Source organism: Lolium rigidum, chromosome 2, assembly GCF_022539505.1.
Source record: "Lolium rigidum isolate FL_2022 chromosome 2, APGP_CSIRO_Lrig_0.1, whole genome shotgun sequence".
Classification (NCBI taxonomy): Eukaryota; Viridiplantae; Streptophyta; class Magnoliopsida; order Poales; family Poaceae; genus Lolium; species Lolium rigidum.
Window position 1 is genome coordinate 146,038,628 of NC_061509.1, and position 22,697 is coordinate 146,061,324.

Sequence of the window (22,697 nt, forward strand, 5' to 3'; positions counted from 1 at the left end):
CGCACCCACCCCTTCTTTTCCATTCGCGCGAGGAGCAATTCCTACCGAAACTCTGCCAAAATTTCGAGCCGATCCCCGCGCGCCGCCGAACAAGCCGACCGCGCTGCCACCTCGCCTCCGCGCCCGTCCCCGCACGCGACGGCCGCGCCGCCGCCTGCGCCCCGCGTGCGCCGGCCTCCTCCGCCGCCACCGCGCCGCCGCCGACCGCCACCGCCCTTCTTCTCCGGCCGACAACCGGCTAGGTGAGCCCCCGGTCGCCCCTCTTCTCCTTTTTTTGTTTTAATTAGTTAGAAAATTTAGTAGTTAAATTTAGAAATTTAAGTTATATAAATTTTAGTTAGAAATTTTAGTTAGATAAATTTAAGTTAGAAATTTTAGTTAGAAATTTATGTGTTAGACAAAAGTAGTAATATTTGTTACTAAAAATGTATGTGTTAGACATAAGTAGTAATATTTGTTAGATAAAAATGTATGTGTTAGACAAAAGTAGTAATATTTGTTACTAATATATATATTCATAAGTACTTTATTCAAATTCAATATTATATTTGTTAGTTTGCATACGATGCCGCGCCCTCCGCGTCCTGGAGCTAGGACAATTTTAGAGGAGATGCAGCACATGGGGGGAGTTCGGGAATGGGCTCCGCCGGGGTGGCACTGGGAGGTGTTATCTTCCGGGGCGCGCACCTTGGTGCGGAATCCGGGTCCCATCGTCGACCCAGATATTCTCTGGTGGAGGTCGCGTGGGCCACGGTCGTTTCAGAGGGAGCCGGCGCCGCCGGAGGTGGTAGCTCAGCGTATTACAGAGGAGGACGAGCACGTTCGCTGTTACCTGTATTTGTTAGAGACCAGGTATACGGGCGGATGGTCTGTTTTGCAGGGATCTCACATTAGCTATGATCATGTTGTTGTTCCGTGGCTTTGGGGGTTCAGCCGGCGCGGATCAGGACCCGGTCGGCGCCGTTGAGAAGTTCTAGTGATGTATTAGGGACCGATCGAGCTATATGTGTAACTCAGATCTTTGATTATGTATTGAGCATTATCCTTAATTAGTACCTATAAATATGTGTAACTCTAATATTTTGATCATGTATTGAGCATTATTCTTAATTACTGTTTCATTGTGTTTATAGCATTAGAATAACTTGTAAGTCTTTGCAGAAACTATGGAACGAGACCTAGAAAAAGAATACCTCGTCGAGGAGATTATCTGTGATGATGACGATATCGCCTCTATTTACCTAAACCAATCCGGCGAGGGAGACGAGCGAACCTGAGGAGACGGCTCCGTTGAGGAAGATGAGCAAGACCACCGTGGAGACGGCTCCGGTGAGGGAGAAGGTGACGACTGCGAGGGAGAAGCTCACGGCGCAGAGGTGTATATATATTAATTAACCAAGCCTCCAGATTTGTGCATATACATATATTAACGTTGTTTCTTCTTTTAGATCTCCCGATCAACAAACTCTATAGGAAGAACTAAACGAGGCGCGGCCAGAAAGATGGAAGACCATGAAAGGTGCACCATCACGGAAATCGCTCTAGATGGCGAACCGATTTCTCCCAAGCATCACACAAAAAAGTTTGTAAGTCAATGCAGAGTTATTGTTAGGGACACCATCCCGATCACCACTCAAGAATGGAAGAAATCTTCAAAGGCGGACGAAGGAGTTACTTATGTCGACACGAGATCCAAAAATCTAATGTTTAGGAAACTCCTGGTAAATTTCAAATTACAAGAGTCAGCTGACTCTGATAGTGAGAATGACAGGCCAGACCCTGAGGATCCCGAGCTGAATAGCGTACAACGAAGAGTCAAGAAGTGGGCTCTTAAGAAGATGGCACTACAGTTCAACGACTACACGAAGAAATTGGACAACTTCTTTGTCAAGAAAAAGAAGACTCCGGATTTCAACGGCCCCTATTGAAGGAGATATGCCCAAGAGGCAATAATAAAAGTGGTTATTATATATCTTTATGTTTATGATAAATGTTTATATACCATGCTATAATTGTATTAACCGAAACATTGATACATGTGTGATATGTAAACAACAAAGAGTCCCCAGTATGCCTCTTAACTAGCTTGTTGATTAATGGATGATTAGTTTCATAATCATGAACATTGGATGTTATTAATAACAAGGTTATATCATTGTATGAATGATGTAAATGGACACACCCAATTAAGCGTAGCATAAGATCACGTCATTAAGTTATTTGCTATAAGCTTTCGATACATAGTTACCTAGTCCTTATGACCATGAGATCATATAAATCACTTATACCGGAAAGGTACTTTGATTACATCAAATGCCACTGCGTAAATGGGTGGTTATAAAGGTGGGATTAAGTATCCGGAAAGTATGAGTTGAGGCATATGGATCAAACAGTGGGATTTGTCCATCCCGATGACGGATAGATATACTCTGGGCCCTCTCGGTGGAATGTCGTCTAATGTCTTGCAAGCATATGAATAAGTTCATAAGAGACCACATACCACGGTACGAGTAAAGAGTACTTGTCAGGAGACGAGGTTGAAACAAGGTATAGAGTGATACCGATGATCAAACCTCGGACAAGTAAAATATCGCGTGACAAAGGGAATTGGTATCGTATGTGAATGGTTCATTCGATCACTAAAGTCATCATTGAATATGTGGGAGCCATTATGGATCTCCATATCCCGCTATTGGCTATTGGTCGGAGTGAGTACTCAACCATGTCCGCATAGTTCGCGAACCATAGGGTGACACACTTAAAGTTGGATGTTGAAATGGTGGAACTTGAATATGGAATGGAGTTCGAATATTTGTTCGGAGTCCCGGATGAGATCCCGGACATCACGAGGAGTTCCGGAATGGTCCGGAGAATAAGATTCATATATAGGAAGTCATTTTATAAGATTTAAAATGATCCGGAAGGTTCTATGGAAGGTTCTAGAAGGTTCTAGAAAAGTCCGAAAGAAACCACTTTGGAAGGCGGAGTCCCAATGGGACTCCACCACCATGGCCGGCCAACCCTAAGGGGGAGGAGTCCAAGTGGACTCCCCTAAGGGGGCCGGCCACCCCCTCCCAAGGAAGGGTGGGAATCCCACCTCTAGTGGGAGTCCTAGCTTGGGTAGGTTTCATGTGATATGGAAGGTTTTGGTTTGGGGTCTTATTCGAAGACTTGTAGACCAACTCTTGGGTGTTCCACCTATATAATGAGGGCCAAGGGGAGGGGGCCGGCCACCCTAAAGACCACAAGGTGGCCGCACCCCCTAGTGGCCGGCGCCCCCCTCTCCCAAACCCTAGCGGCCCTCTCTCCTCCACCACATCCCGCACGCTTAGCGAAGCTCCACCGGGTTTCTCCACCACCACCGACACCACGCCGTCGTGCTGCCGGATTCAAGAGGAGCTACTACTTCCGCTGCCCGCTGGAACGGGGAGGTGGACGTCGTCTTCATCAACAACCGAACGTGTGACCGAGTACGGAGGTGCTGCCCGTTCGTGGCGCCGTGATCAAGATCTTCTACGCGCTTTTGCAAGTGGCAAGTGAACGTCTACCGCAGCAACAAGAGCCTCATCTTGGAGGCTTTGGAATCTCTTCAAGGGTGAGACTCGATAATCCCCTCGTTGCTACCGTCTTCTAGATTGCATCTTGGCTTGGATTGCGTGTTCGCGGTAGGAAATTTTTTGTTTTCTATGCAACGAATCCCTACAGTGGTATCAGAGCCGTGTCTATGCATAGATGGTTGCACGAGTAGAACACAATGGTTTTGTGGGCGTTGATGCTCTTGTTACCTTTAGTTTGAGTACTTTGCATCTTTGTGGCATAGTGGGATGAAGCGGCTCGAACTAACTTTACATGACCGCGTTCATGAGACTTGTTCCTCGTTCGACATGCAACTTGTATTGCATAAGAGGCTTTGCGGGTGTCTCGTCTCTCCTACTATAGTGAAGATTCAATTTACTCTTCTATTGACAACATTAGTATCAACGTTGTGGTTCATGTTCGTAGGTAGATTAGATCTCTCTCGAAAACCCTAAACCACGTAAAATATGCAAACCAAATTAGAGACGTCTAACTTGTTTTTGCAGGGTTTGGTGATGTGATATGGCCATAATGTGATGATGAATATGTATGAGATGATCATTATTGTATTGTGGCAACCGGCAGGAGCCTTATGGTTGTCTTTAAATTTCATGTTGAGTAGTATTTCAAAGTAGTTGTAATAGTTGCTACATGGAGGACAATCATGAAGACGACGCCATTGACCTTGGCGCTACGCCGACGATGATGAAGATCATGCCCGAAGATGATGGAGATCATGTCCGTGCTTTGGAGATGAAGATCAAAGGCGCAAAGACAAAAGGGCCATATCATATCACATATGAACTGCATGTGATGTTAATCCTTTTATGCATCTTATTTTGCTTAGATCGCGACGATAGCATTATAAGATGATCCCTCACTAAAATATCAAGATAATAAAGTGTTCATCCTTAGTAGCACCGTTGCTAAGACTTGTCATTTCGAAGCATCTCGTGATGATCGGGTGTGATAGAATCAACAAGTGCATACAACGGGTGCAAGCCAGTTTTGCACATGCGGATACTAAGGTGGCCTTGACGAGCCTAGCATGTATAGACATGGTCTCGGAACACGTGATACCGAAAGGTAGAGCATGAATCATATGGTTGATATGATGAACACTTTGAGTGTTCGCTCATTGAAATCACACCTTGTCTCGTGATGATCGGACTTAGGTGCGGTGGATTTGGTTTGTGTGATCACTAAGACAATGCGAGGGATATTGTTTTGAGTGGGAGTTCACCTAGATTTTTAATTATGTTGAATTAAAATTTGAACTCAATTTGTCATAAACTTAGTCTAAACTTTTGCAAATATATGTTGTAGAGATGGCGTCCCCAATCAATTTTAACCAGTTCCTAGAGAAAGAAAAGCTTAAGAGCAACGGTAGCAACTTCACCGATCTGGTTCCGTCATGTGAGGATCTTCCTCTCCGGCGGAAATCTGCAATTTGTGCTTGATGCACCGCTAGGTGACCCTCCCGCGTAAACCGAAACCGATGAAGTAAATAATGTTTACGCAACTCGAAAACTCGGTACTCTCAAGTTCAGTGTGCCCTCCCGTGCGATCCGGAAGCCGATCTTCAAAAACGTTTTGAGCACCACGATCCTCATGAGTTGGTCAATGAGCTGAAAGCTATATTTGAGACTCATGCGGCCGTGGAATGCTATGAAACATCGAAACACTTCTTCAGCTGCATGATGGAAGAAGGCAGCTCCGTTAGTGAGCACATGCTCGTCATGACTTGGCATGCGAAGAAACTCAGTGACTTGGGAATAGTGATTCCTAATAGACTGGGGATTAATCGTGTCCTTCAATCACTGCCACCAAGTTACAAGAACTTTGTGATGAACTACAATATGCGAACATGAACAAGGAGTTACTCGAACTCTTTGGCATGCTAAAAGCTGCTGAGATTGAGATCAAGAAAGAGCACCAAGTGTTGATGGTCAACAAGACCCCCGAGCTTCAAGAAACAGGGCAAGTCTAAGGGAAAATTCAAGAAGGGTGGCAAGAAAGCTGCCACGCCTCCTATGAAACCTAAGAACGGCCCTAAGCCCGATGCTGAGTGCTATTACCGCAAGGAGAAGGGACACCGGAAGCGTAATTGCTCCAAGTATCCGGCTGATCCGAAGAGCGGCCTTGTCAAGAAGAAGAAAGAAGGTATATCCGATATACATGTTATAGATGTTTATCTCACTCGGTTCTCGTTCTAGTACCTGGGTATTCGATACTCGGTTCGGTTGCTCACATTTGTAACTCGAAACAGGAACTAAAGAATAAACGAAGACTACCGAAAGATGAAGTGACGATGCGCGTTGGAAACGGATCCAAAGTCGATGTGATCGTCGTCGACGACACTTCCTCTACATCTACCTTCGGGATTAGTTTTAAGCCTAAATAATTGTTATTTTGTACCCGCGTTGAGCATGAACATTATATCTCGGATCTTGTTTAATGCAAGACGGTTATTCATTCAAGTCCGAGAATAATGGTTGTTCTATTTTTATGAATAATATCTTTTATGGTCGAGCACCTGAAAAGAATGGCTTATTTCTATTAGATCTCGATAGTAGTGATATGCATATACATAACATTGATGCTAAGCGAATTAAATTGAATGCTAATTCTACTTATATGTGGCACTGTCGTCTTGGTCATATTGGAGTGAAACGCATGAAGAAACTCCATACCGATGGATTACTTGAATCACTTGACTTTAAGTCACTTGATAGATGCGAAGCATGTCTAATGGGAAAAATGACTAAGGCTCCATTTTCTGGTATGATGGAGCGAGCTACTGACTTATTGGAAATCATACATACCGATGTGTGCGGACCAATGAGTGTAGCATCGCGCGGTTATCGTTATGTTCTAACCTTCACAGATGATCTCACTGGTGAGACTCGATAATCCCCTCGTTGCTACCGTCTTCTAGATTGCATCTTGGCTTGGATTGCGTGTTCGCGGTAGGAAATTTTTTGTTTTCTATGCAACGAATCCCTACACCTATGAGAAGATAAAATACCACTGGGAGGCATTTGTGAAGTACAAGACATCGGAGAGGGCAAAGAAAAGGTCAGTCACCAATACGAAAAATGCTGCTAATAAGATGTACTTCCATACCATGGGGCGAGGAGGCTACAAGGCTGGCAGGCCTAAGTGGGAGAAATGGGAGAACGACCTAATTGCAAAGGGGATCCAGCCAGAGGTACTGAAATGGAACCAGCGGTCAAGGGAATGGTTTTATGCGCATGGGGGCACGTTGGACGCACAAGAGAACTGTATATATACACGAAGACATCAGGAAAACCCACTTCCTATCGAAGCCTTTAGAACTGTTGCAAAGGAAGTTGAAGAGGGGAAGTTCCTTCCCGAAAGAGAGAAGGACCAGCTCACACGCGCCCTTGGGAATCCTGAGCACCCAGGACGAACACGAACCATACCAGGTGGCAAGCCGTGGTGTATTGGGTTTCCTGCAGAAACGACGAAATATCCCGATAGAAGCCGTCAGAGGAAAAAATATGTGGTTCAAGAACGCGATGCTAAGCTAGAGGAGCAAGTGAGGATGATAATGTCAAGCTCAGTCACCCAACCTCAAGCTAATCAGCAGATAGAAGAAGTTGCATTTGATGCTACCAGCCAGGGATCTCAGCGGAAAAGCAGCGTGGCTTCCACATAGCTGCCGGGTGATGATGCGGACGTGGATCCACAGATGGCTCCTCCCTCCCCTGTGGATCCGTAGATGGCTCCTCCCTCCCCTGTGGATCCGTAGATGGCTCCTCCCCCCTGTGGATCCGCAGATGGCTCCTCTCTACCATGTGGATTATATCACAGAGTCGACACCTTGTGAGCTACATTTCAAAATGATGGGCTACTTAACGCTCAAGGCGGCGATCGGCTATGTCTTACCGCCCGTACCTGATCAAAGATACCACTTCAAACCGGTTCCACCTGGCTACGCTGTTGCCGGGGTGGATCAAGTTATGGATGGGTATGGGCCACTGAGGCTTGACCACCCTGCCAGCATTTTCCACCGATGCAGCCGTGTCCAGTGCGTCAGCCTTCTCCGCCGATGCGTGAGCCTTCTCCGCCGCCGCGTGAGCCTTCTCCGCCGTCGCAGCCCACAACTCAGTCTAAGAGCAAAAGGCGGACCGCTACGACAATGATTCGTAACCGATCACCGAAACACAAACAAGAGCCCCTCCCAAGAGTGCCTAAGGTTCCTCCCAAGAGACCTTGTGACTATACAGATGGGGAAAATGCCAAGATCGCAAAGGAACAACACATGAAATCCATGTTTGGCAAGAAAACGCCCCAGCCTGAGCCCGAGCCAGCTATATCCAAGGAAAAGAAGTTGAAACTGCTGAAGAACCTTCATCAACCTGAGCCAAGTCTTTCATCGAACTATGACCGGTCTATTCGCATGTCAAATGTGGTAGCAAGAGAGCGGTGGCAAAAAAGTAAGGAAGAAGGGAAACCAGTTCCCCAGCTTGGAACCCAGAAAAACTCGTGCCCCCCGCTCCAAGTGTATCCCGATATCATAGACTGCCTTGATCCGAAGATGGTAGCACTATACAAAGACGAGGCAGATGCGAACGATATGAGTATTCTTGAGTACTTAAGCCACATCGAATCCATGTTCACGGGTGATGTCCAAATAGCATACCCGTACAAGTACGGGCAACCTCTTGTCAGAGCTCATGAGTTGCCTCATCTATCAACACAACTGTGAAGACTGCATAATTGGTAATTGGATGCATGTAAGAACGGTCAGAACTGGATCATGGTGGCAATCAAAGATGAGCACTACGGGCGAACTGACGTCATGAACATCGAATTTTGAGAATTATTTCAGTTATTCAATCAAGATGCCCTCGACAAATCTCTGTTGAGTGCCTACTGTATGTAAGTATTATTTATGTAATTAAGTCTCTATCGTGGCTCGTCCATTGCATGCATATAACTATCTATATTATGCAGAATGAAGATCCGCGAATGCCGCAAGGGGCAAATCTACGATCTTGGGTTCGTTGACCCATATACCGTGAATGGGTATACTATCGACAACTCTCCCAAGGACACGGAGAATAACTTGGTATATGCCTTAAGGAAAAACTCATACAAAAGGGCAATACTATTTCCTTACAACTTCGCGTGAGTGTTACTGTCTTCACACATTAAATCTTTTTCGCTTAATCCATGTGTTAAGTGTAATTGATGAGTTATGCATATATATATGTATGTCCGTAGGTTTCACTATATCCTGCTAGTCATTGAACCCGACACCGGGTAGTACAAGTCATGGACTCGAAGAGTAAACCCCTTGAGGCGTGGGGGTGGGGGGGACATGGCTGATATCCTCCATAAGGCTTCGAAATGGTTCGCCAACAAGTCTCCGGGTTTACAGAATAAAGAGCTTCGAATAAAACATGTACCGGTAAGTACTACTGTGGCTAGGCCGCGCATCTCTTTGATTCTAGTTTCAATACCATTATTATCATTCTTGACTATATATTATTTTGATAGAACTTTATTCTCGTAAAGTGCTTGAGGCAAGAGGACGGGAATAATTTATGCGGGTTCTACGTTTGCGAGTTCATCCACCAGAATACCCACCATGTGACCAAAATTTTGGAACAACTTGATGTACGTAAACAACATTCATGACTTTATTTTATCACCTTGTGTTTCATTCACATACACCCATATATATATACTGACCACCGTACCTTCTTGAAATTATTAGATCCAACGGTTGCGGGATGGTCTTCTAGCAACCGAGCGTGTACAAGCAATTCAAGAAGAACTGGCGGGGTTCTTACTTGAGCAAGTCATAGCTCCATACGGAGAACACTATGTGCCCACCATCCAATATTGAATAGAAATTATTTTCAAAGTTGATGTAGACATATATAATATATATATATATATATATATATATATGCATGAATGTGTGTCACTTCGATCGATATATGTAATATAATGGTTTCCTATATATATGTGTATGCATTATAACGTGGTTCGAATGGAGGCAGAGTCTGCCGCGGCAGCGTTTTAGTGTAAATTTTCTGCCGCGACAGCATTTTAGTGCAATTTCCTGCCGTGGCAGAGTCTGCCGCGGCAGGGAAGGGCACCAAAATCCTGCCGCGGCACAACCCTTTTGCACCGGTTCGTATTACGAACCGGTGCTAAAGGTCCCCCGCCGGGCGCTCCACAACGGGCCACGTGGTGTCTCCTTTAGCATCGGTTCGTAACTGAACCGGTGCAAAAGGGGGAGGGGGGCTTTTGCACCGGTTGGCCATCCGGTACATATGGTCTTCATAAACCGGTGCAAAAGGCCCTGTTTCTACTAGTGCCTCCAGGGCCTGGTCTGAGGATGCTTTGAGAACCGGTTCCTGCAACAACGCAGTATCGACCAGCAAACCAAACGGGACGAAAAAGCTGGACCCATGCGAGCCAAGGAGCATGCAACCTACCAAACGCGCCCGAGATTCCCAGAAACATGTACACGGGTGGCTGTTAGGACGTACTGTCTGTGCTATGTCCTGTGTATATGGCTCCTCAATATCTGGGCTTGCACACCACCAAAAATGAGCCGGTGGCTAAAACGCCCCACGGGGTACTTGGGCCAGAACGATGTCACGAGTGCGCCTAGCTGCCTGTGCTCAGTACCATTTGGCTGAGCCGTAGGCAGGTCCAAGCGGTCTCCTTCCTATGCATGCATGCATGCATGCATGCGCGTCTTGTCTATCGCACGGGCGCTACTGATGTCCACACAAATACAATTCAGTTTCTCCCCAGCTAGCCCCCAGGTAGGACCGTGTGGGCGCTTATGTACGTATGCCCGCGATCGGCGAGAGACCTTCGGAACCGCGCGGAATTGAAGGCGGGAGAGTTTCGCAAAAAAAAAAAAAAAAAAAAAAAAAAGAATTGAAGGCGGGAGACGGTCGGTATCGTATCCATTCGTCAGGCGGTGACTCCATGCGTCGCCTATCTCGGCGTATTGCCGTCGCGGCCTTCAACTCCCGCTGACATTGGGTGCTTGCCCGCCCGGCCGTCGTTTTACATGACGACCTTCACTTGCCACTGGGGGGGCGTGGGCGTGTTTCGCTAGTACATAACAGGTCTTTTAAGACCCACGGAAAGTATTTTCTGTGCGCCGTGCGGAAGAGCGTTGACGTTCAAAGCTTTGATCGTGTTTCCGCGGCCTAGACAGGGTTCTTCGTGGTTATAACGCGTATGGAAAGTTATCCACCTAGTCGACCTGAGAACGCTAGCATTAGGTGCCGCTTACCTCACCCGCCTTTGTTTCTTTTAGACACCTGTATATTTTCGTCATCTCGCTAGTAATGAAAATCCAATCTTCGTGGATCGCTTGGAAATAAAATATGGAAAGTTATCATTGTGATTTTTCAGTGTATATCTCTTCCATCGCAAACATTTACGATGAATTAATCGTGTGAAATATATCAGCTACGCTTTACATAATACGATCGTTACTTTTTCCGCAGCCTTTGGAGACGTTTTTTTATTACTTTGATTGTGTGTACTGATTTCTCGCATGTAGATGCATGCCTTCCACACAAAGTGGGGAATGGATCTTTAAAAAAACAATCTCTTGTCTCCAATTTCCACTCTCCTTGTCTTCTCTTCTCTGTTCAACGTACTCATCGCAATGACTACACGACCCGGCAGATCAGCAGCACAAGGTAAATATTATTGCTCCCTTTTCCGCTAGTAGCAGATCCTTTTTGGGCAAAACAGCTTACAGTATTTATGGGATTTAAGTGGATTAAGAAAATTCCAGCACTAAACTTCTGCTCGGATCGAGAACACACATTTTGGAATCAGCGTAGTTAGTTGCATAAGAGCCCAATGAACAATCGAGTAATATTTTTTTGGGAAAGCATGATCTTAAGCACAAGTAATATTTTTTCCGTCCATAAAAAATGTTAGAGATTTATCTAAATTTAGATATATCTATACTTAAAAGTATTTAGGTACATTTAAATTTTAATAAACTTACAACACACTTTTATAGATAGAGATAATACAAAGGATCAGGTGTTTTTCCTGGTGATGTACCTTCCAATCTTTTCATGTCCCTAGGTAGCTACCTAGCTAGGCTGGTGGATTTGTCGAGCACGAGTCAAATCTCATGGAGTGACTTCTTTAAGCAGCCATCGAAATGATTAGTGTGACAGAGTATCTACGTATGCCCCTAGTCAAACCATGTCCGTGGAGCAAACTTTTTTAAGTCGGACGTTTCGCTGTCCTAACTTTATAATACACCAATCCTAAACAAAGGCCATGCCCAGTGGCGGAGGACAGAAAAAAATTAAGGTCGGGCAAAATCTAAAGTACTAAGAATTTTGCAAAATAAAAAAGAAATATAGAGCATAAGAAAAAATTGATGCAAAATGTTCAACAAGAATGAGTATTTAATCCTATGAATAGAAAACGAGAATGAGGTATAACCCTATAAGGGAAAGTGTAATAACCCAGAACATAGGAACAACGAAGGGTAGATTTAGAAATGGGATGTGCACTTCATCGCAAAACGGGGGAAATTTTCGCGCCTTATTGCAACTAAACCTAAGAGGGATCGAGGTTCTCTCTCATTTTGCACTTAGGGTTAGGCAATGTGAGTTAGGGAAATTTCGACATGATCTCTTTTGTATCTTGCTTGATTTGGGGAATTGATTTCATTTGACAAGTGTCAATACATTAAACAATAAACAATGAACAATATAAATGGAATTCATAATTCAAACAACTTATGAATTCAAACAACTTTGAATTTCAAAGTGAATCACAAATACAATATTTATTCTAGAATATAAATGTCACATAATCAAAAGCTCATAAACAAAAACTTGGGCTTTATTGATAACAACACAGATTACAAAGTCTTTACAATATTCTTGATACAAAAATTGATAAATAAGAAACAGAAATGAAAATGAAGATTTCAAGTTTATTCCTAATCTAAAACCTAGACTATATGACTTGGAGCATATCTTCTGGCCATGTCCAACTTCATAAACCTGCAAAACAAAGAATCAAACTAGCCAAAATGTTAGAGTTAGCAAATGACACAATATTCAGTTTGGACAGAACCAAGTCACAGCACACTTGTGCTTGTCCAAAGCCAAGGACAGCACAAGATAGGATCAGGCAGACCAAAACTGAGCAGCTGCAGTAGGCTCAAGTTTCAGCATATGAGAGCACACAGCTCAAGTGTGCTGGGCAGCAACAGCAAGGCAATGCAAGGGATGAGTCACAAAGTGACCAGGCCTTGTGTGTCATGGACAGAGTAAAAGAAGAGATGGTATAAAAGGATCACAAACCCTAGAACCAGTGCACAGTCGACCAGATAAGAATCACCAGTGTAAGGGTGAAGTTTGAGCAACACATAGTTCATCCCTGTTCTTGCTTAAGAACAAGCACAAACACACAAAACCTCGACCATCGTAAATCATGGTGACCTCGAGAAGATCATCCAAGATCCGGAGGTGAAGGGCTTTGCACAAACCACAAGACTCGCATCAACAAAGCATTACTTTCTAGGAGCCGGAACAAGGTATACCTAGTTCCCGGAAGAGATCCAATGGATCTAATCCATCATATGCATAAGCATGGGATGAGCAGATGCTCATATGGGTAGATCATCACTTGGTTTTCACCAAGGATTACTGCCAGTCAAAGGTTACTAAGATAGACACTATCCAGATACAGATCATGTGCACAAAGGCTAGAAAGCATGAACAAGATGCACACTAGCAAGATCACATGCACGAGATAGCACCGAGAGATAGCATAGATTAGCAAGCCTAAGACTACAAGAAGATCCTAAGCAAGCAACCATCAGAAACCCTAGATTTCTTCACAGGCAAGCATATTGGCATTCATACTTAATATGATCCCCAAATATGCAAGCAAAGTGAGTAGCCAACAAGATCAAATCAATCATGTGAGCAACCAATCAGTAGCAAGCTACTGAGGTCACATCACACTTAGCACCAATTAAAGAAAGCCAAATAGATCACATCACTATCCAGAAATGGATTCAGATTTTAACTGCTTGTAAAAGAATCATGAACAACAAACTCATATACAAGCAGGACATTTAAATCATCACTGCATAAGAAGTTCATCATAATTAAATAATCCAAGCATGAATTTATTACAGATCCATGCTAAACATGACAGCAGCATACTGTTAAGCAAGACAACTTAATTCATAGCCACTAGAGCAACTCTAGATAGCTAGAGATAAGCAACAGCACAAGTAAGCAACCACACAGTGATGCTTGAGCATCAGCATCACTAGATAATTGATTCATATAGCCACAGAATTAGCCAGTAAGCAATCATCGACAAGCTATTGATCAAATTGATCAATCATAGCAAGCCAAGCTACACGTAGGGATTAGCCAACAAGCAAGAAATGATCCAATGGATCATTGGCTTGCGAATTAGTACCGAATCATATCACAGGCACCTCTGGCACACACACAAGTGTCACAGATGCAACACAAGTACACCTAGACAATCAAGTGTGATAAACCAGTAAGCATAGCAAGCCCAGAAGCATGAACAGCAAGGTATATCAAGTCATAAGCAAGCACAGCATAGCATGGCAAGTGTAGAGCAAGCTAGGAGTAGCAGAGAAGTAAGCATAGCATGAACAGCAAGCAAATCGACATGTGCCAGCACTCAATAACTCGGTAATTCGACCATAAGCTTGCAAGAAACCGAAGCACAAGCAAGATTGCGCAACGAAGTAGCATGACTCTAGATGATCACAAGATCACCGGAGAGTGACATAGCATGAGGAGGAAGAAGCACAAGAACAAGGGGAGGCGCACAGAGGAGTAGGAGGAGGAACAGAGAACCTTACCCGCGCCTGGAGGCAGAAGCTATGGCATGGCGAGGCAGTGCCCGCGCGGCCATAGCAGCTGCAAAGCCAGGGTAGACGCCGGCGTTACACCGACGAACACCACCACAGCGAAGCACAAAGACGGAGACGACGGCAGACGGCGCCGCGAGCAAGCACCCGCGCCAGGTCGGTCTCGGAGGCGCTCACGTCGATGGCGAGGGCGAGAGCTCGTCGGAGCTTCACAATCGCTCGAGGCGATTCTCCGATGGATCCAGATCGAGGCGATCCGCCAGGAGAAGACGAAGAGGGGAAAACTGCTCGGACAGATCGATAGATCTGCTCGAGGCGGTTCTAGATCGGTAGGTGGCTACGGCGGAGGAGGCCGGTGATGGCCGGAGCAGAGCGGCGGCCATGGCGGCGACGCCATCGCCACGGGATCGCCAGAGGCTAGGGTTAGACGAGTGAGGAGAGGGCCGAGTGAGAGTGAGTGAGGTGGGCCGCTTCGGCGCCACCGAACCCAAAAGGGGGCCAGCCTATTTGGGCCGTCCCTGGGTTTGAGTTATTGGGCTAGGCCCAATAAGGGTCCAGGGGGTATTTTGGTCATTTTACAATTAATAAAAGACCAAAACTTTACCAAATTTTTATAAATCATAAACAACTCTAAAAATCCAATAAAAATTGGATTTATAAATGAAAAATAAATCTTAACTAGAATAAAATATGAAATGAAATTATGGAACAAATTCAAGATTATGAATTTTTAGAATTTAAATAATAACTTGGAATTTTAAATTATTATTTCCTTGTATTTAAAATTCAAGGAAAAATCTCAAATAAGTTCAAATACTTATTTTCCAACATTTCAAAATGAGATTCTATTATTCCAAGTCATTTCATTTGCACAAGGGAATTTTTCCCGTGAAAACTACTATATTTCTTTTTATTCCAAAAACTATAGAGGTAACCCTATAATTTCAAATTATTTTGGAATGACTAAGGTAATTATCAAGTAAAATCATTTTACTTTGAAAATTGTTGTACTTTGTGTGAATTACCATGATTAACACTTTTAAATCAATTGTAAATTACCGTCAAAGACATAAATCTTAAATACAACCCTAACTTGTAATAACTCATTGGGGTAAAGGGATTCAACATAAAATAATTCATCCATGATTGCATTATTTGGATTTTTATAACATTGTCCTTACCGGACAATGATGCTTCTTACAGAACCCGAGGTCCAGGTTCCATCAACTGCATTGAACTGCACTATCTCGCAGTCCACGGTGCAAGTTCACCCTTGCTCATGTCAACTTGATTATTTTCTACTACTTTAATGCAAAGCTATATACTTATCATTCCCGCATCGCAAATGAAATGTTATTTTCCAACTATGAATATGACTATGTGGATGGCAATGGAACCATGGTATGTGTTGATATGGTGGAGGTTCCATTGCAATGGGTTATATCACCCTAGGATTAAATTACCAATGCCGTCCAGTGATTCTAGCGCCGTACAAACCGCGTTGACCATGAGATCTATAATGGCTCTGGAAAAGCCAGCTGTATCTTTTCCCTTCTGCACGCCAACGGATCGGAGAGACGGTGGGGTGCTGGAGGCACTGCCGCAATAGGTTGGGAAATCCTTTTAAATCCCCATCCATTGGTGATGTTAATCTCTTCCGATCTATGAGGGATTGTCCGGAGTACACCATGAGTAAAGCCGTATTATCGGGGGAAAGTCTACTGGAGGTGTACGGTCGGACAAAAGGGTGGGTTTGCAGTCGCGGAGAAGGCGGTGTGGGCTTGGATCTTTATACCTGGCCTCACACCTAAGGAAGTGTGAACGGGGGCAAGTCCCCACGGATGGCGAAAAGGGTGAGATCTCTTGTGGGAAAAGTAACGCACCTCTGCAGAGTGTATCAAATTGTGGCTGTCACTCCTCGTTCCGGGAAGGGAACTGCGAACGCGGCAGGAAAGGAACTCCACGAAGTTCTGGTCAACCTGTGAAGACTGACGGGCATAGTTTTCATAATAAAAGCAACCTTTTGAAGAAATGTTTTCAAAACATGCATTGACCTGCGATTTCCCGATCAATGGTCGTAGCTAGTGCATCAAACACCTTTTATTCTTTTAGAACTTGCCTGAGTACCTCTGTACTCACTTTCTTTCGACACCCTTGCTAGACTGTGATCCTGAAGTGGAGGCTATCAACGATGAAGCACCAGAAGGAAGCTACGAGCTGGTCTACGATGAACCTGATCTTACCGGCGGAGTGGAAGGCGTAGACTATGGGATAGTCTACGGACCAGATGACACGGAGGTGGAGGAGTAGTGACATACCCTAGTACCATAGAGCCGAGCAACGTAGAACTTACCTAAATAAGTTGTTGAGCTCTTTTCATCTTTAGTATGAGTTGTAATTGTACTTTAGTAGTATCTTAGGGTGTTCTCATAGGACCGTGAGAATACCAACTTGTTAAGAAAATGTTTGTAATAAAGTATGGAGTGTTATGACCTGCAATGTTTCTGTTGTACCACTCTGAGGGATATGGCAAATTGTGAGGAAGCCCCTTCACAAAGATCATATCAACGACTTGTATACTACAACATGCAGTGGTATGCTGGGTCACCGCAGCTGGTATCAGAGCAAATGTTGCGACCTTAGGTTGGAAAAACCTAGTATAGGGAAGGAACCTGTAGGAGTCTAGTAGAAATAGTAAAGGATTCTCTAGAAGTATGGTGATTATTCACTTGAGAATAGCAAAACCATATATTTTAGTGCGATAATTCTTTATTATAGCTATTATGATGCATTATCATCACTAATATTCTGCTTTTGTATACAGCCATAATGGCGAACACTTTTCCTAAGAGGACTTTGAGGAAAGTTGAGGGTTGGCTTGGTGATTATGATGGACCAATAACAGCCTCTCCCGTGTGGGATGTCGAAGGAACTTCATTGCGATCCACGGATACCTGTTATCAAGTATACTTACTATGATGGGGAAATCCTAGCCAAGTGCAGAGTATCGGTCCAACTACCGGAAAAACTGCTGATGAGTCGTATAATGCCATACGGAGAAGCAAAAACTATCACCACAGCCTACCATATGGGTCTATTCAAGGCAATCCTTGAGATAAGGCAGCACAAGTCAGTAGAACTGCTATGTTCAGAGTTTTCTCATATACCTCATGCCGAGGAAGATGAGGATCCCACTCTGAATCATTTGGTGTTAGCACACAGAAGTCCTGAAGCTGCAGCACAGCACATGGATAGTTGTAAGTCTTTATTGACCACGATGTACCTTTTACACATGAAGATGAGAGGTGAGATTGACCACATGCTAGCTGAGTTCACGGACCCTGATAAAGTCCAAACTCGGATGCGTGATTTGAGGGCACAACCACAACATACTACACCCTTCTTTAACCCAGATAGCGACGTAGATTTGAGTGACCAGTGGTTCAAGAGAAATCTACCTACAAGAGATCCACTTACACCTAACTTTGTCCCGCACTATCCACACGTGTCAGCATCGTATGATACTGGATACGGGGGAGACCACTCATGGAACATAAATTGCTCGGAGTCACCGATTGAAAACTCGACGGGTTGGCGTTTCGGGGAACCTTTCGGTGATGAGGAGGAGCCAATTCCATGTGATACAGGAGATGAGAGTGATGCGGTTAACCAGAATGTTAACCAAAGCTTTGAGCAGAAAGAGAAAGACACCAACTCCATTTCTCTAGATTTGGAGATGGGATTACCCAAAACATCCCAGTACGTCGTAGGTGAGAGTTCTGGAACAAAGAAAAAGAAGAAGAAGAAGATGAGGGGTCAAGTTAATAGGAATCCTCCATGGATGACTGGGGAAGAGGAGATGTATTCCACTGGGGATATGTACGAGTCTTTATCTAGTTACTTTGGCATGACGGATCTCTGTCTCGGCACTTCGTCCGATTCAGACTACATACCTACGGGAAGAACTTTCATTCCGGACGGTCTTCGGAGGACAGACCGTTGTACCGGATGGACCCCAGGGATGTACGCGGAGGCGAATGAAGACGATGAGGAGTAGAGTTCCAATGAAGAATAAAGTAATCTAGGTGGTATTGTAATAGAACGTATTTTAAATTTCCGTTGGCTTGGGCTTTGAGCCAAATAAGTGGTTTATATGTACCACATGTAATATAAGTTTGTGAGTGTGTTATGTATTATACGGTGTATATACATAATAAATGTTTGTTTTGGATTTGCTTCTTGATTTCATTGTGTGACTAGTTCTGGGCATTGAGTTGAGCTCAGAAAGCATTTGCATGGTGTAATTATGAGTAATCGCTCTTTGTCACAGGACTAGGGGGAAATGGCGTTAGTAGAAACTGAAGAGGCTCGCAGAGAGCGGGAAGCCAGAGAGAAAGAGGAAGCAGATGCAGCAGCTAGAGCAGAAAACGCACCACCACCACCACACCCAATGTTGCACCCAGACTTCCAACAATATATGAGGTCAATGGAGGAAGATAGGAGGCGTTACCAGGAAAGCCAGAGCAAGAATATGCAGGATTTCTTTACCCATGTCATTAATGATAGGGGTAATGAAGGCAAGGGAGTAACACTATCGGACTTCCAAAATGCAAGACCACTACCATTTACATCAGCTCCAGAACCAATGGACGCTGAAGATTGGCTCATGGATACGAAACGGAAGTTGAAGACTGTTGGATGCAACGATGAGGAGAAGATTAGATACACCACTTATCTGTTGTCAGGACCAGCAGCATCATGGTGGGAGAACCTTGTAGCAGTACACCCTCCAGATAAGGTATTCACCTGGGAGGAGTTCAAGAAGAAGTTTCGGGATGCTCATGTTCCGGACAGCGTGGTGGAGCTGAAGAAGAGGGAGTTTGAAGAACTAAGACAGAATACTGCACCAATTATGCAGTATGTTCGGGATTTCAATAGGTTATCCAGGTATGCACCTGAGGATGTAGATACCGAGGAGAAGCGGAAGAAGCGGTTCATGAAAGGCATGAATCCATACATGAAGATGCAACTGAGGTTGGCACGGACTGCCGAATTCCAGGAACTGATTGACTCGGCAATCACTTTCGAGGATGACTACAGGCAAGTCCAGGAGGACAGGAGGAAGAGAGCTCGTATAGAGCCAAGGAAGTACCCAATCAGTAAACCATTACCTGATCGGAGTTTCAAACCCCGATACCGACCTACTACTGGTAATCAATACAACCGGGGAGGTCAGAGTCAGAACCCAATTAATCAGATCATCTGCAACAATTGTGGCCTGAGAGGTCATTTGCAGAAGGATTGTCAGAAACCCAGAATCATTTGTTATGGTTGTGGAAAGGAAGGACACATTAAGCCGGATTGTCCTAACAAGGCGTCCTGGAGCGGACAGAGCTCTGGAGGACGAGGTGGAAACAACAACAACAACAACCGCAACAACAACAACAACAACCGCAACTACAACTACAACAACAAGAAGGGAAAGCCTTATGGAAAGCTGAATTGCACATCTTTGGAACAAGCGGAAGAGTCGGATCAAACAGTCTTAGGTACGCTAAGCATTCTTACTCATCCCGGCAAAGTATTATTTGATACTGGAGCAACCACATCATTTCTTGCATTGGAGTTTGTGGAAAAATTCGGGCTTAGATGTTCTAAGTTAGAAACCCCTATAACTCGTCCTATCCGCGGGGGAACGATCTTAGTAACCCACGTGAAAGAAGCACAAGTCCTAACCATATGTGACCGTGTGTATTTCGCGGACCTATTCATCATACCCATGAAGGACATATCGGTCATCTTAGGGATGGATTGGTTGACGTAAAATGGAGCGGTGATTAATCGTGGAGACAAAACAAGTATCACTTCGCAACTCCATCGGAGGTAGAATAGTGTTCCAAGGAGATAGGTACAGTGAGTTGGAGATTGGATTGGAACTCAACAGCCTGAAGGAAGTGAGAATTGAAGATATTCCTGTAGTAAATAAGTTTAAGGATGTATTTCCTAAGGAACTACCGGGGATGCCACCCGATAGAGAGATAGAATTCACAATCGATCTGATTCCGAGCACTAAGACCAATAGCACAACCACCATATAAGATGGGGCCAAAGGAGTTAGTGGAACTAAAAGCTCAGATAGATGAACTGGAACAGAAGGGATTTATTCAAGAAAGTGTGTCACCATGGGGTACACCAGTTATTTTTGTGGATAAAAGAGATGGAGGAAAGAGAATGTGTGGAGATTACAGAAATTTGAACAATGTAACTATCAAGAACAAGTATCCTTTACCTAGAATTCAAGATCTTTTTGATCAAGTTCAAGGAGCAGGAGTCTTCTCAAAGATAGATTTAAGGTCAGGATACCATCAAATCAAGATCAAGAAGGAAGATGTACCAAAAACAGCATTCGTATCAAGGTATGGACACCATGAATACTTGGTTGTACCATTTGGACTAACAAATGCACCAGCAATTTTCATGAATTTGATGAACAAGATATTCATGAAGTACTTGGACAAGTTTGTGATAGTGTTCATAGATGATATTCTAATCTATTCCAAAGATAAAGAAGAACATGCCAAACATTTGAAGATAGTTCTGCAAACTTTGAGGGAACATCAGCTATATGCGAAGTTCAGCAAGTGCAAGTTTTGGTTAGATAGTGTTGAATTTCTTGGACATGTGATAACCAAAGAAGGCATAGCGGTGAATCCAAGCAAGGTTCAGTCCGTATTGGAATGGAAATCACCTAAAAATGCTAAGGAGATACGAGGATTTCTTGGTATGGCAGGCTACTATAGAAGATTCATAGAGGGATTTTCGAAGATTGCAGGACCAATGACCAAGTTACTCAAGAAAAATACTCCATTTGTGTGGACTGATGAGTGTGAAGCCAGCTTCCAAACACTCAAAGATAAGTTAACCACAGCACCAAGTATTGGCAGTTCTCGAACTCGGAAAGGATTATACGGTGTATTGTGATGCTTCCAAGAATGGACTTGGATGTGTTCTTATGCAAGATCGGAAGGTAATAGCCTATGGATCAAGACAAGTTGAAACCACATGAACACAACTACCCAAGACATGATCTCGAGTTAGCGTAGCTTGTGTATGCTTTGAAAAGTTGGAGACAATTTCTATATGGATCCAAGTGTGAGTTATACACCGATCACAAGAGTTTGAAATATTTCTTCACTCGAAAAGAATTAAACTCGAGACAGAAGAGATGGTTGGAGTTGATTAAGGATTACGACCTTAAGATCAACTATACCCCAGGCAAAGCTAATGTAGTAGCAGATGCTTTAAGTAGGAAGAGTACGGAGAATCAACCTACGGAATGGGAAATTCCAAAGGAACTTCGGAAAGAGTTAGAAGATGCTCAGATCTTGTTTATTCAAGGTGATGTCAAAGGAAGTTTAGCAACCATGAGGATAATGGATGAGATGTACTCAGACTTGAAATATGAGATTATCCGAAAGCAAGCGGATGATTTGTTCATTCAAGAGGAGATCAAAAGAATTGGTGAAGGAAGACCATCGGAATTCCATCTAGGGGATTTTGATTCATTATACTTCCAGAAAAGGATCTGTGTACCAGATGATCAAGAAGTGAAGTCAATCATATTAAAAGAAGCACATGAAACCCCTTATTCCATACACCCGGGAAGTACGAAGATGTATATGGATTTGAAGGAGATGTTCTGGTGGAACAACATGAAAAGAGAAATAGCACAATATGTCTCGGAATGTCATACATGTCAACGAGTGAAGGCAGAGCATCAGAGTCCTCGCGGGATTACTCAAACCACTAGAGATACCGGAATGGAAATGGGATGAAATAGGAATGGATTTTGTTACTCGGTTTACCAATGACTAATAAGAAGAAGGATATGATATGGGTAATAGTGGATAGACTCACCAAGAGTGCTCATTTCATAGCCGTAAACACAAAAGATACTGTGAAAAGCTTGTGGATATATATGTGAAGGAAATTGTGAGTAAGCATGGAGTACCAAAGAAGATAGTCTCGTATAGAGGTTCGATTTTCACATCAGCATTCTGGAAACAATTACAAGAATCTTTGGGATCCAAGTTGGATTTCAGTACAGCATATCATCCACAAACCGGAGGACAAACCGAAAGAACCAATCAGATACTTGAGGACATGCTTAGAGCTTGTGCTCTTAACTTTGGAGGCTCATGGGAGG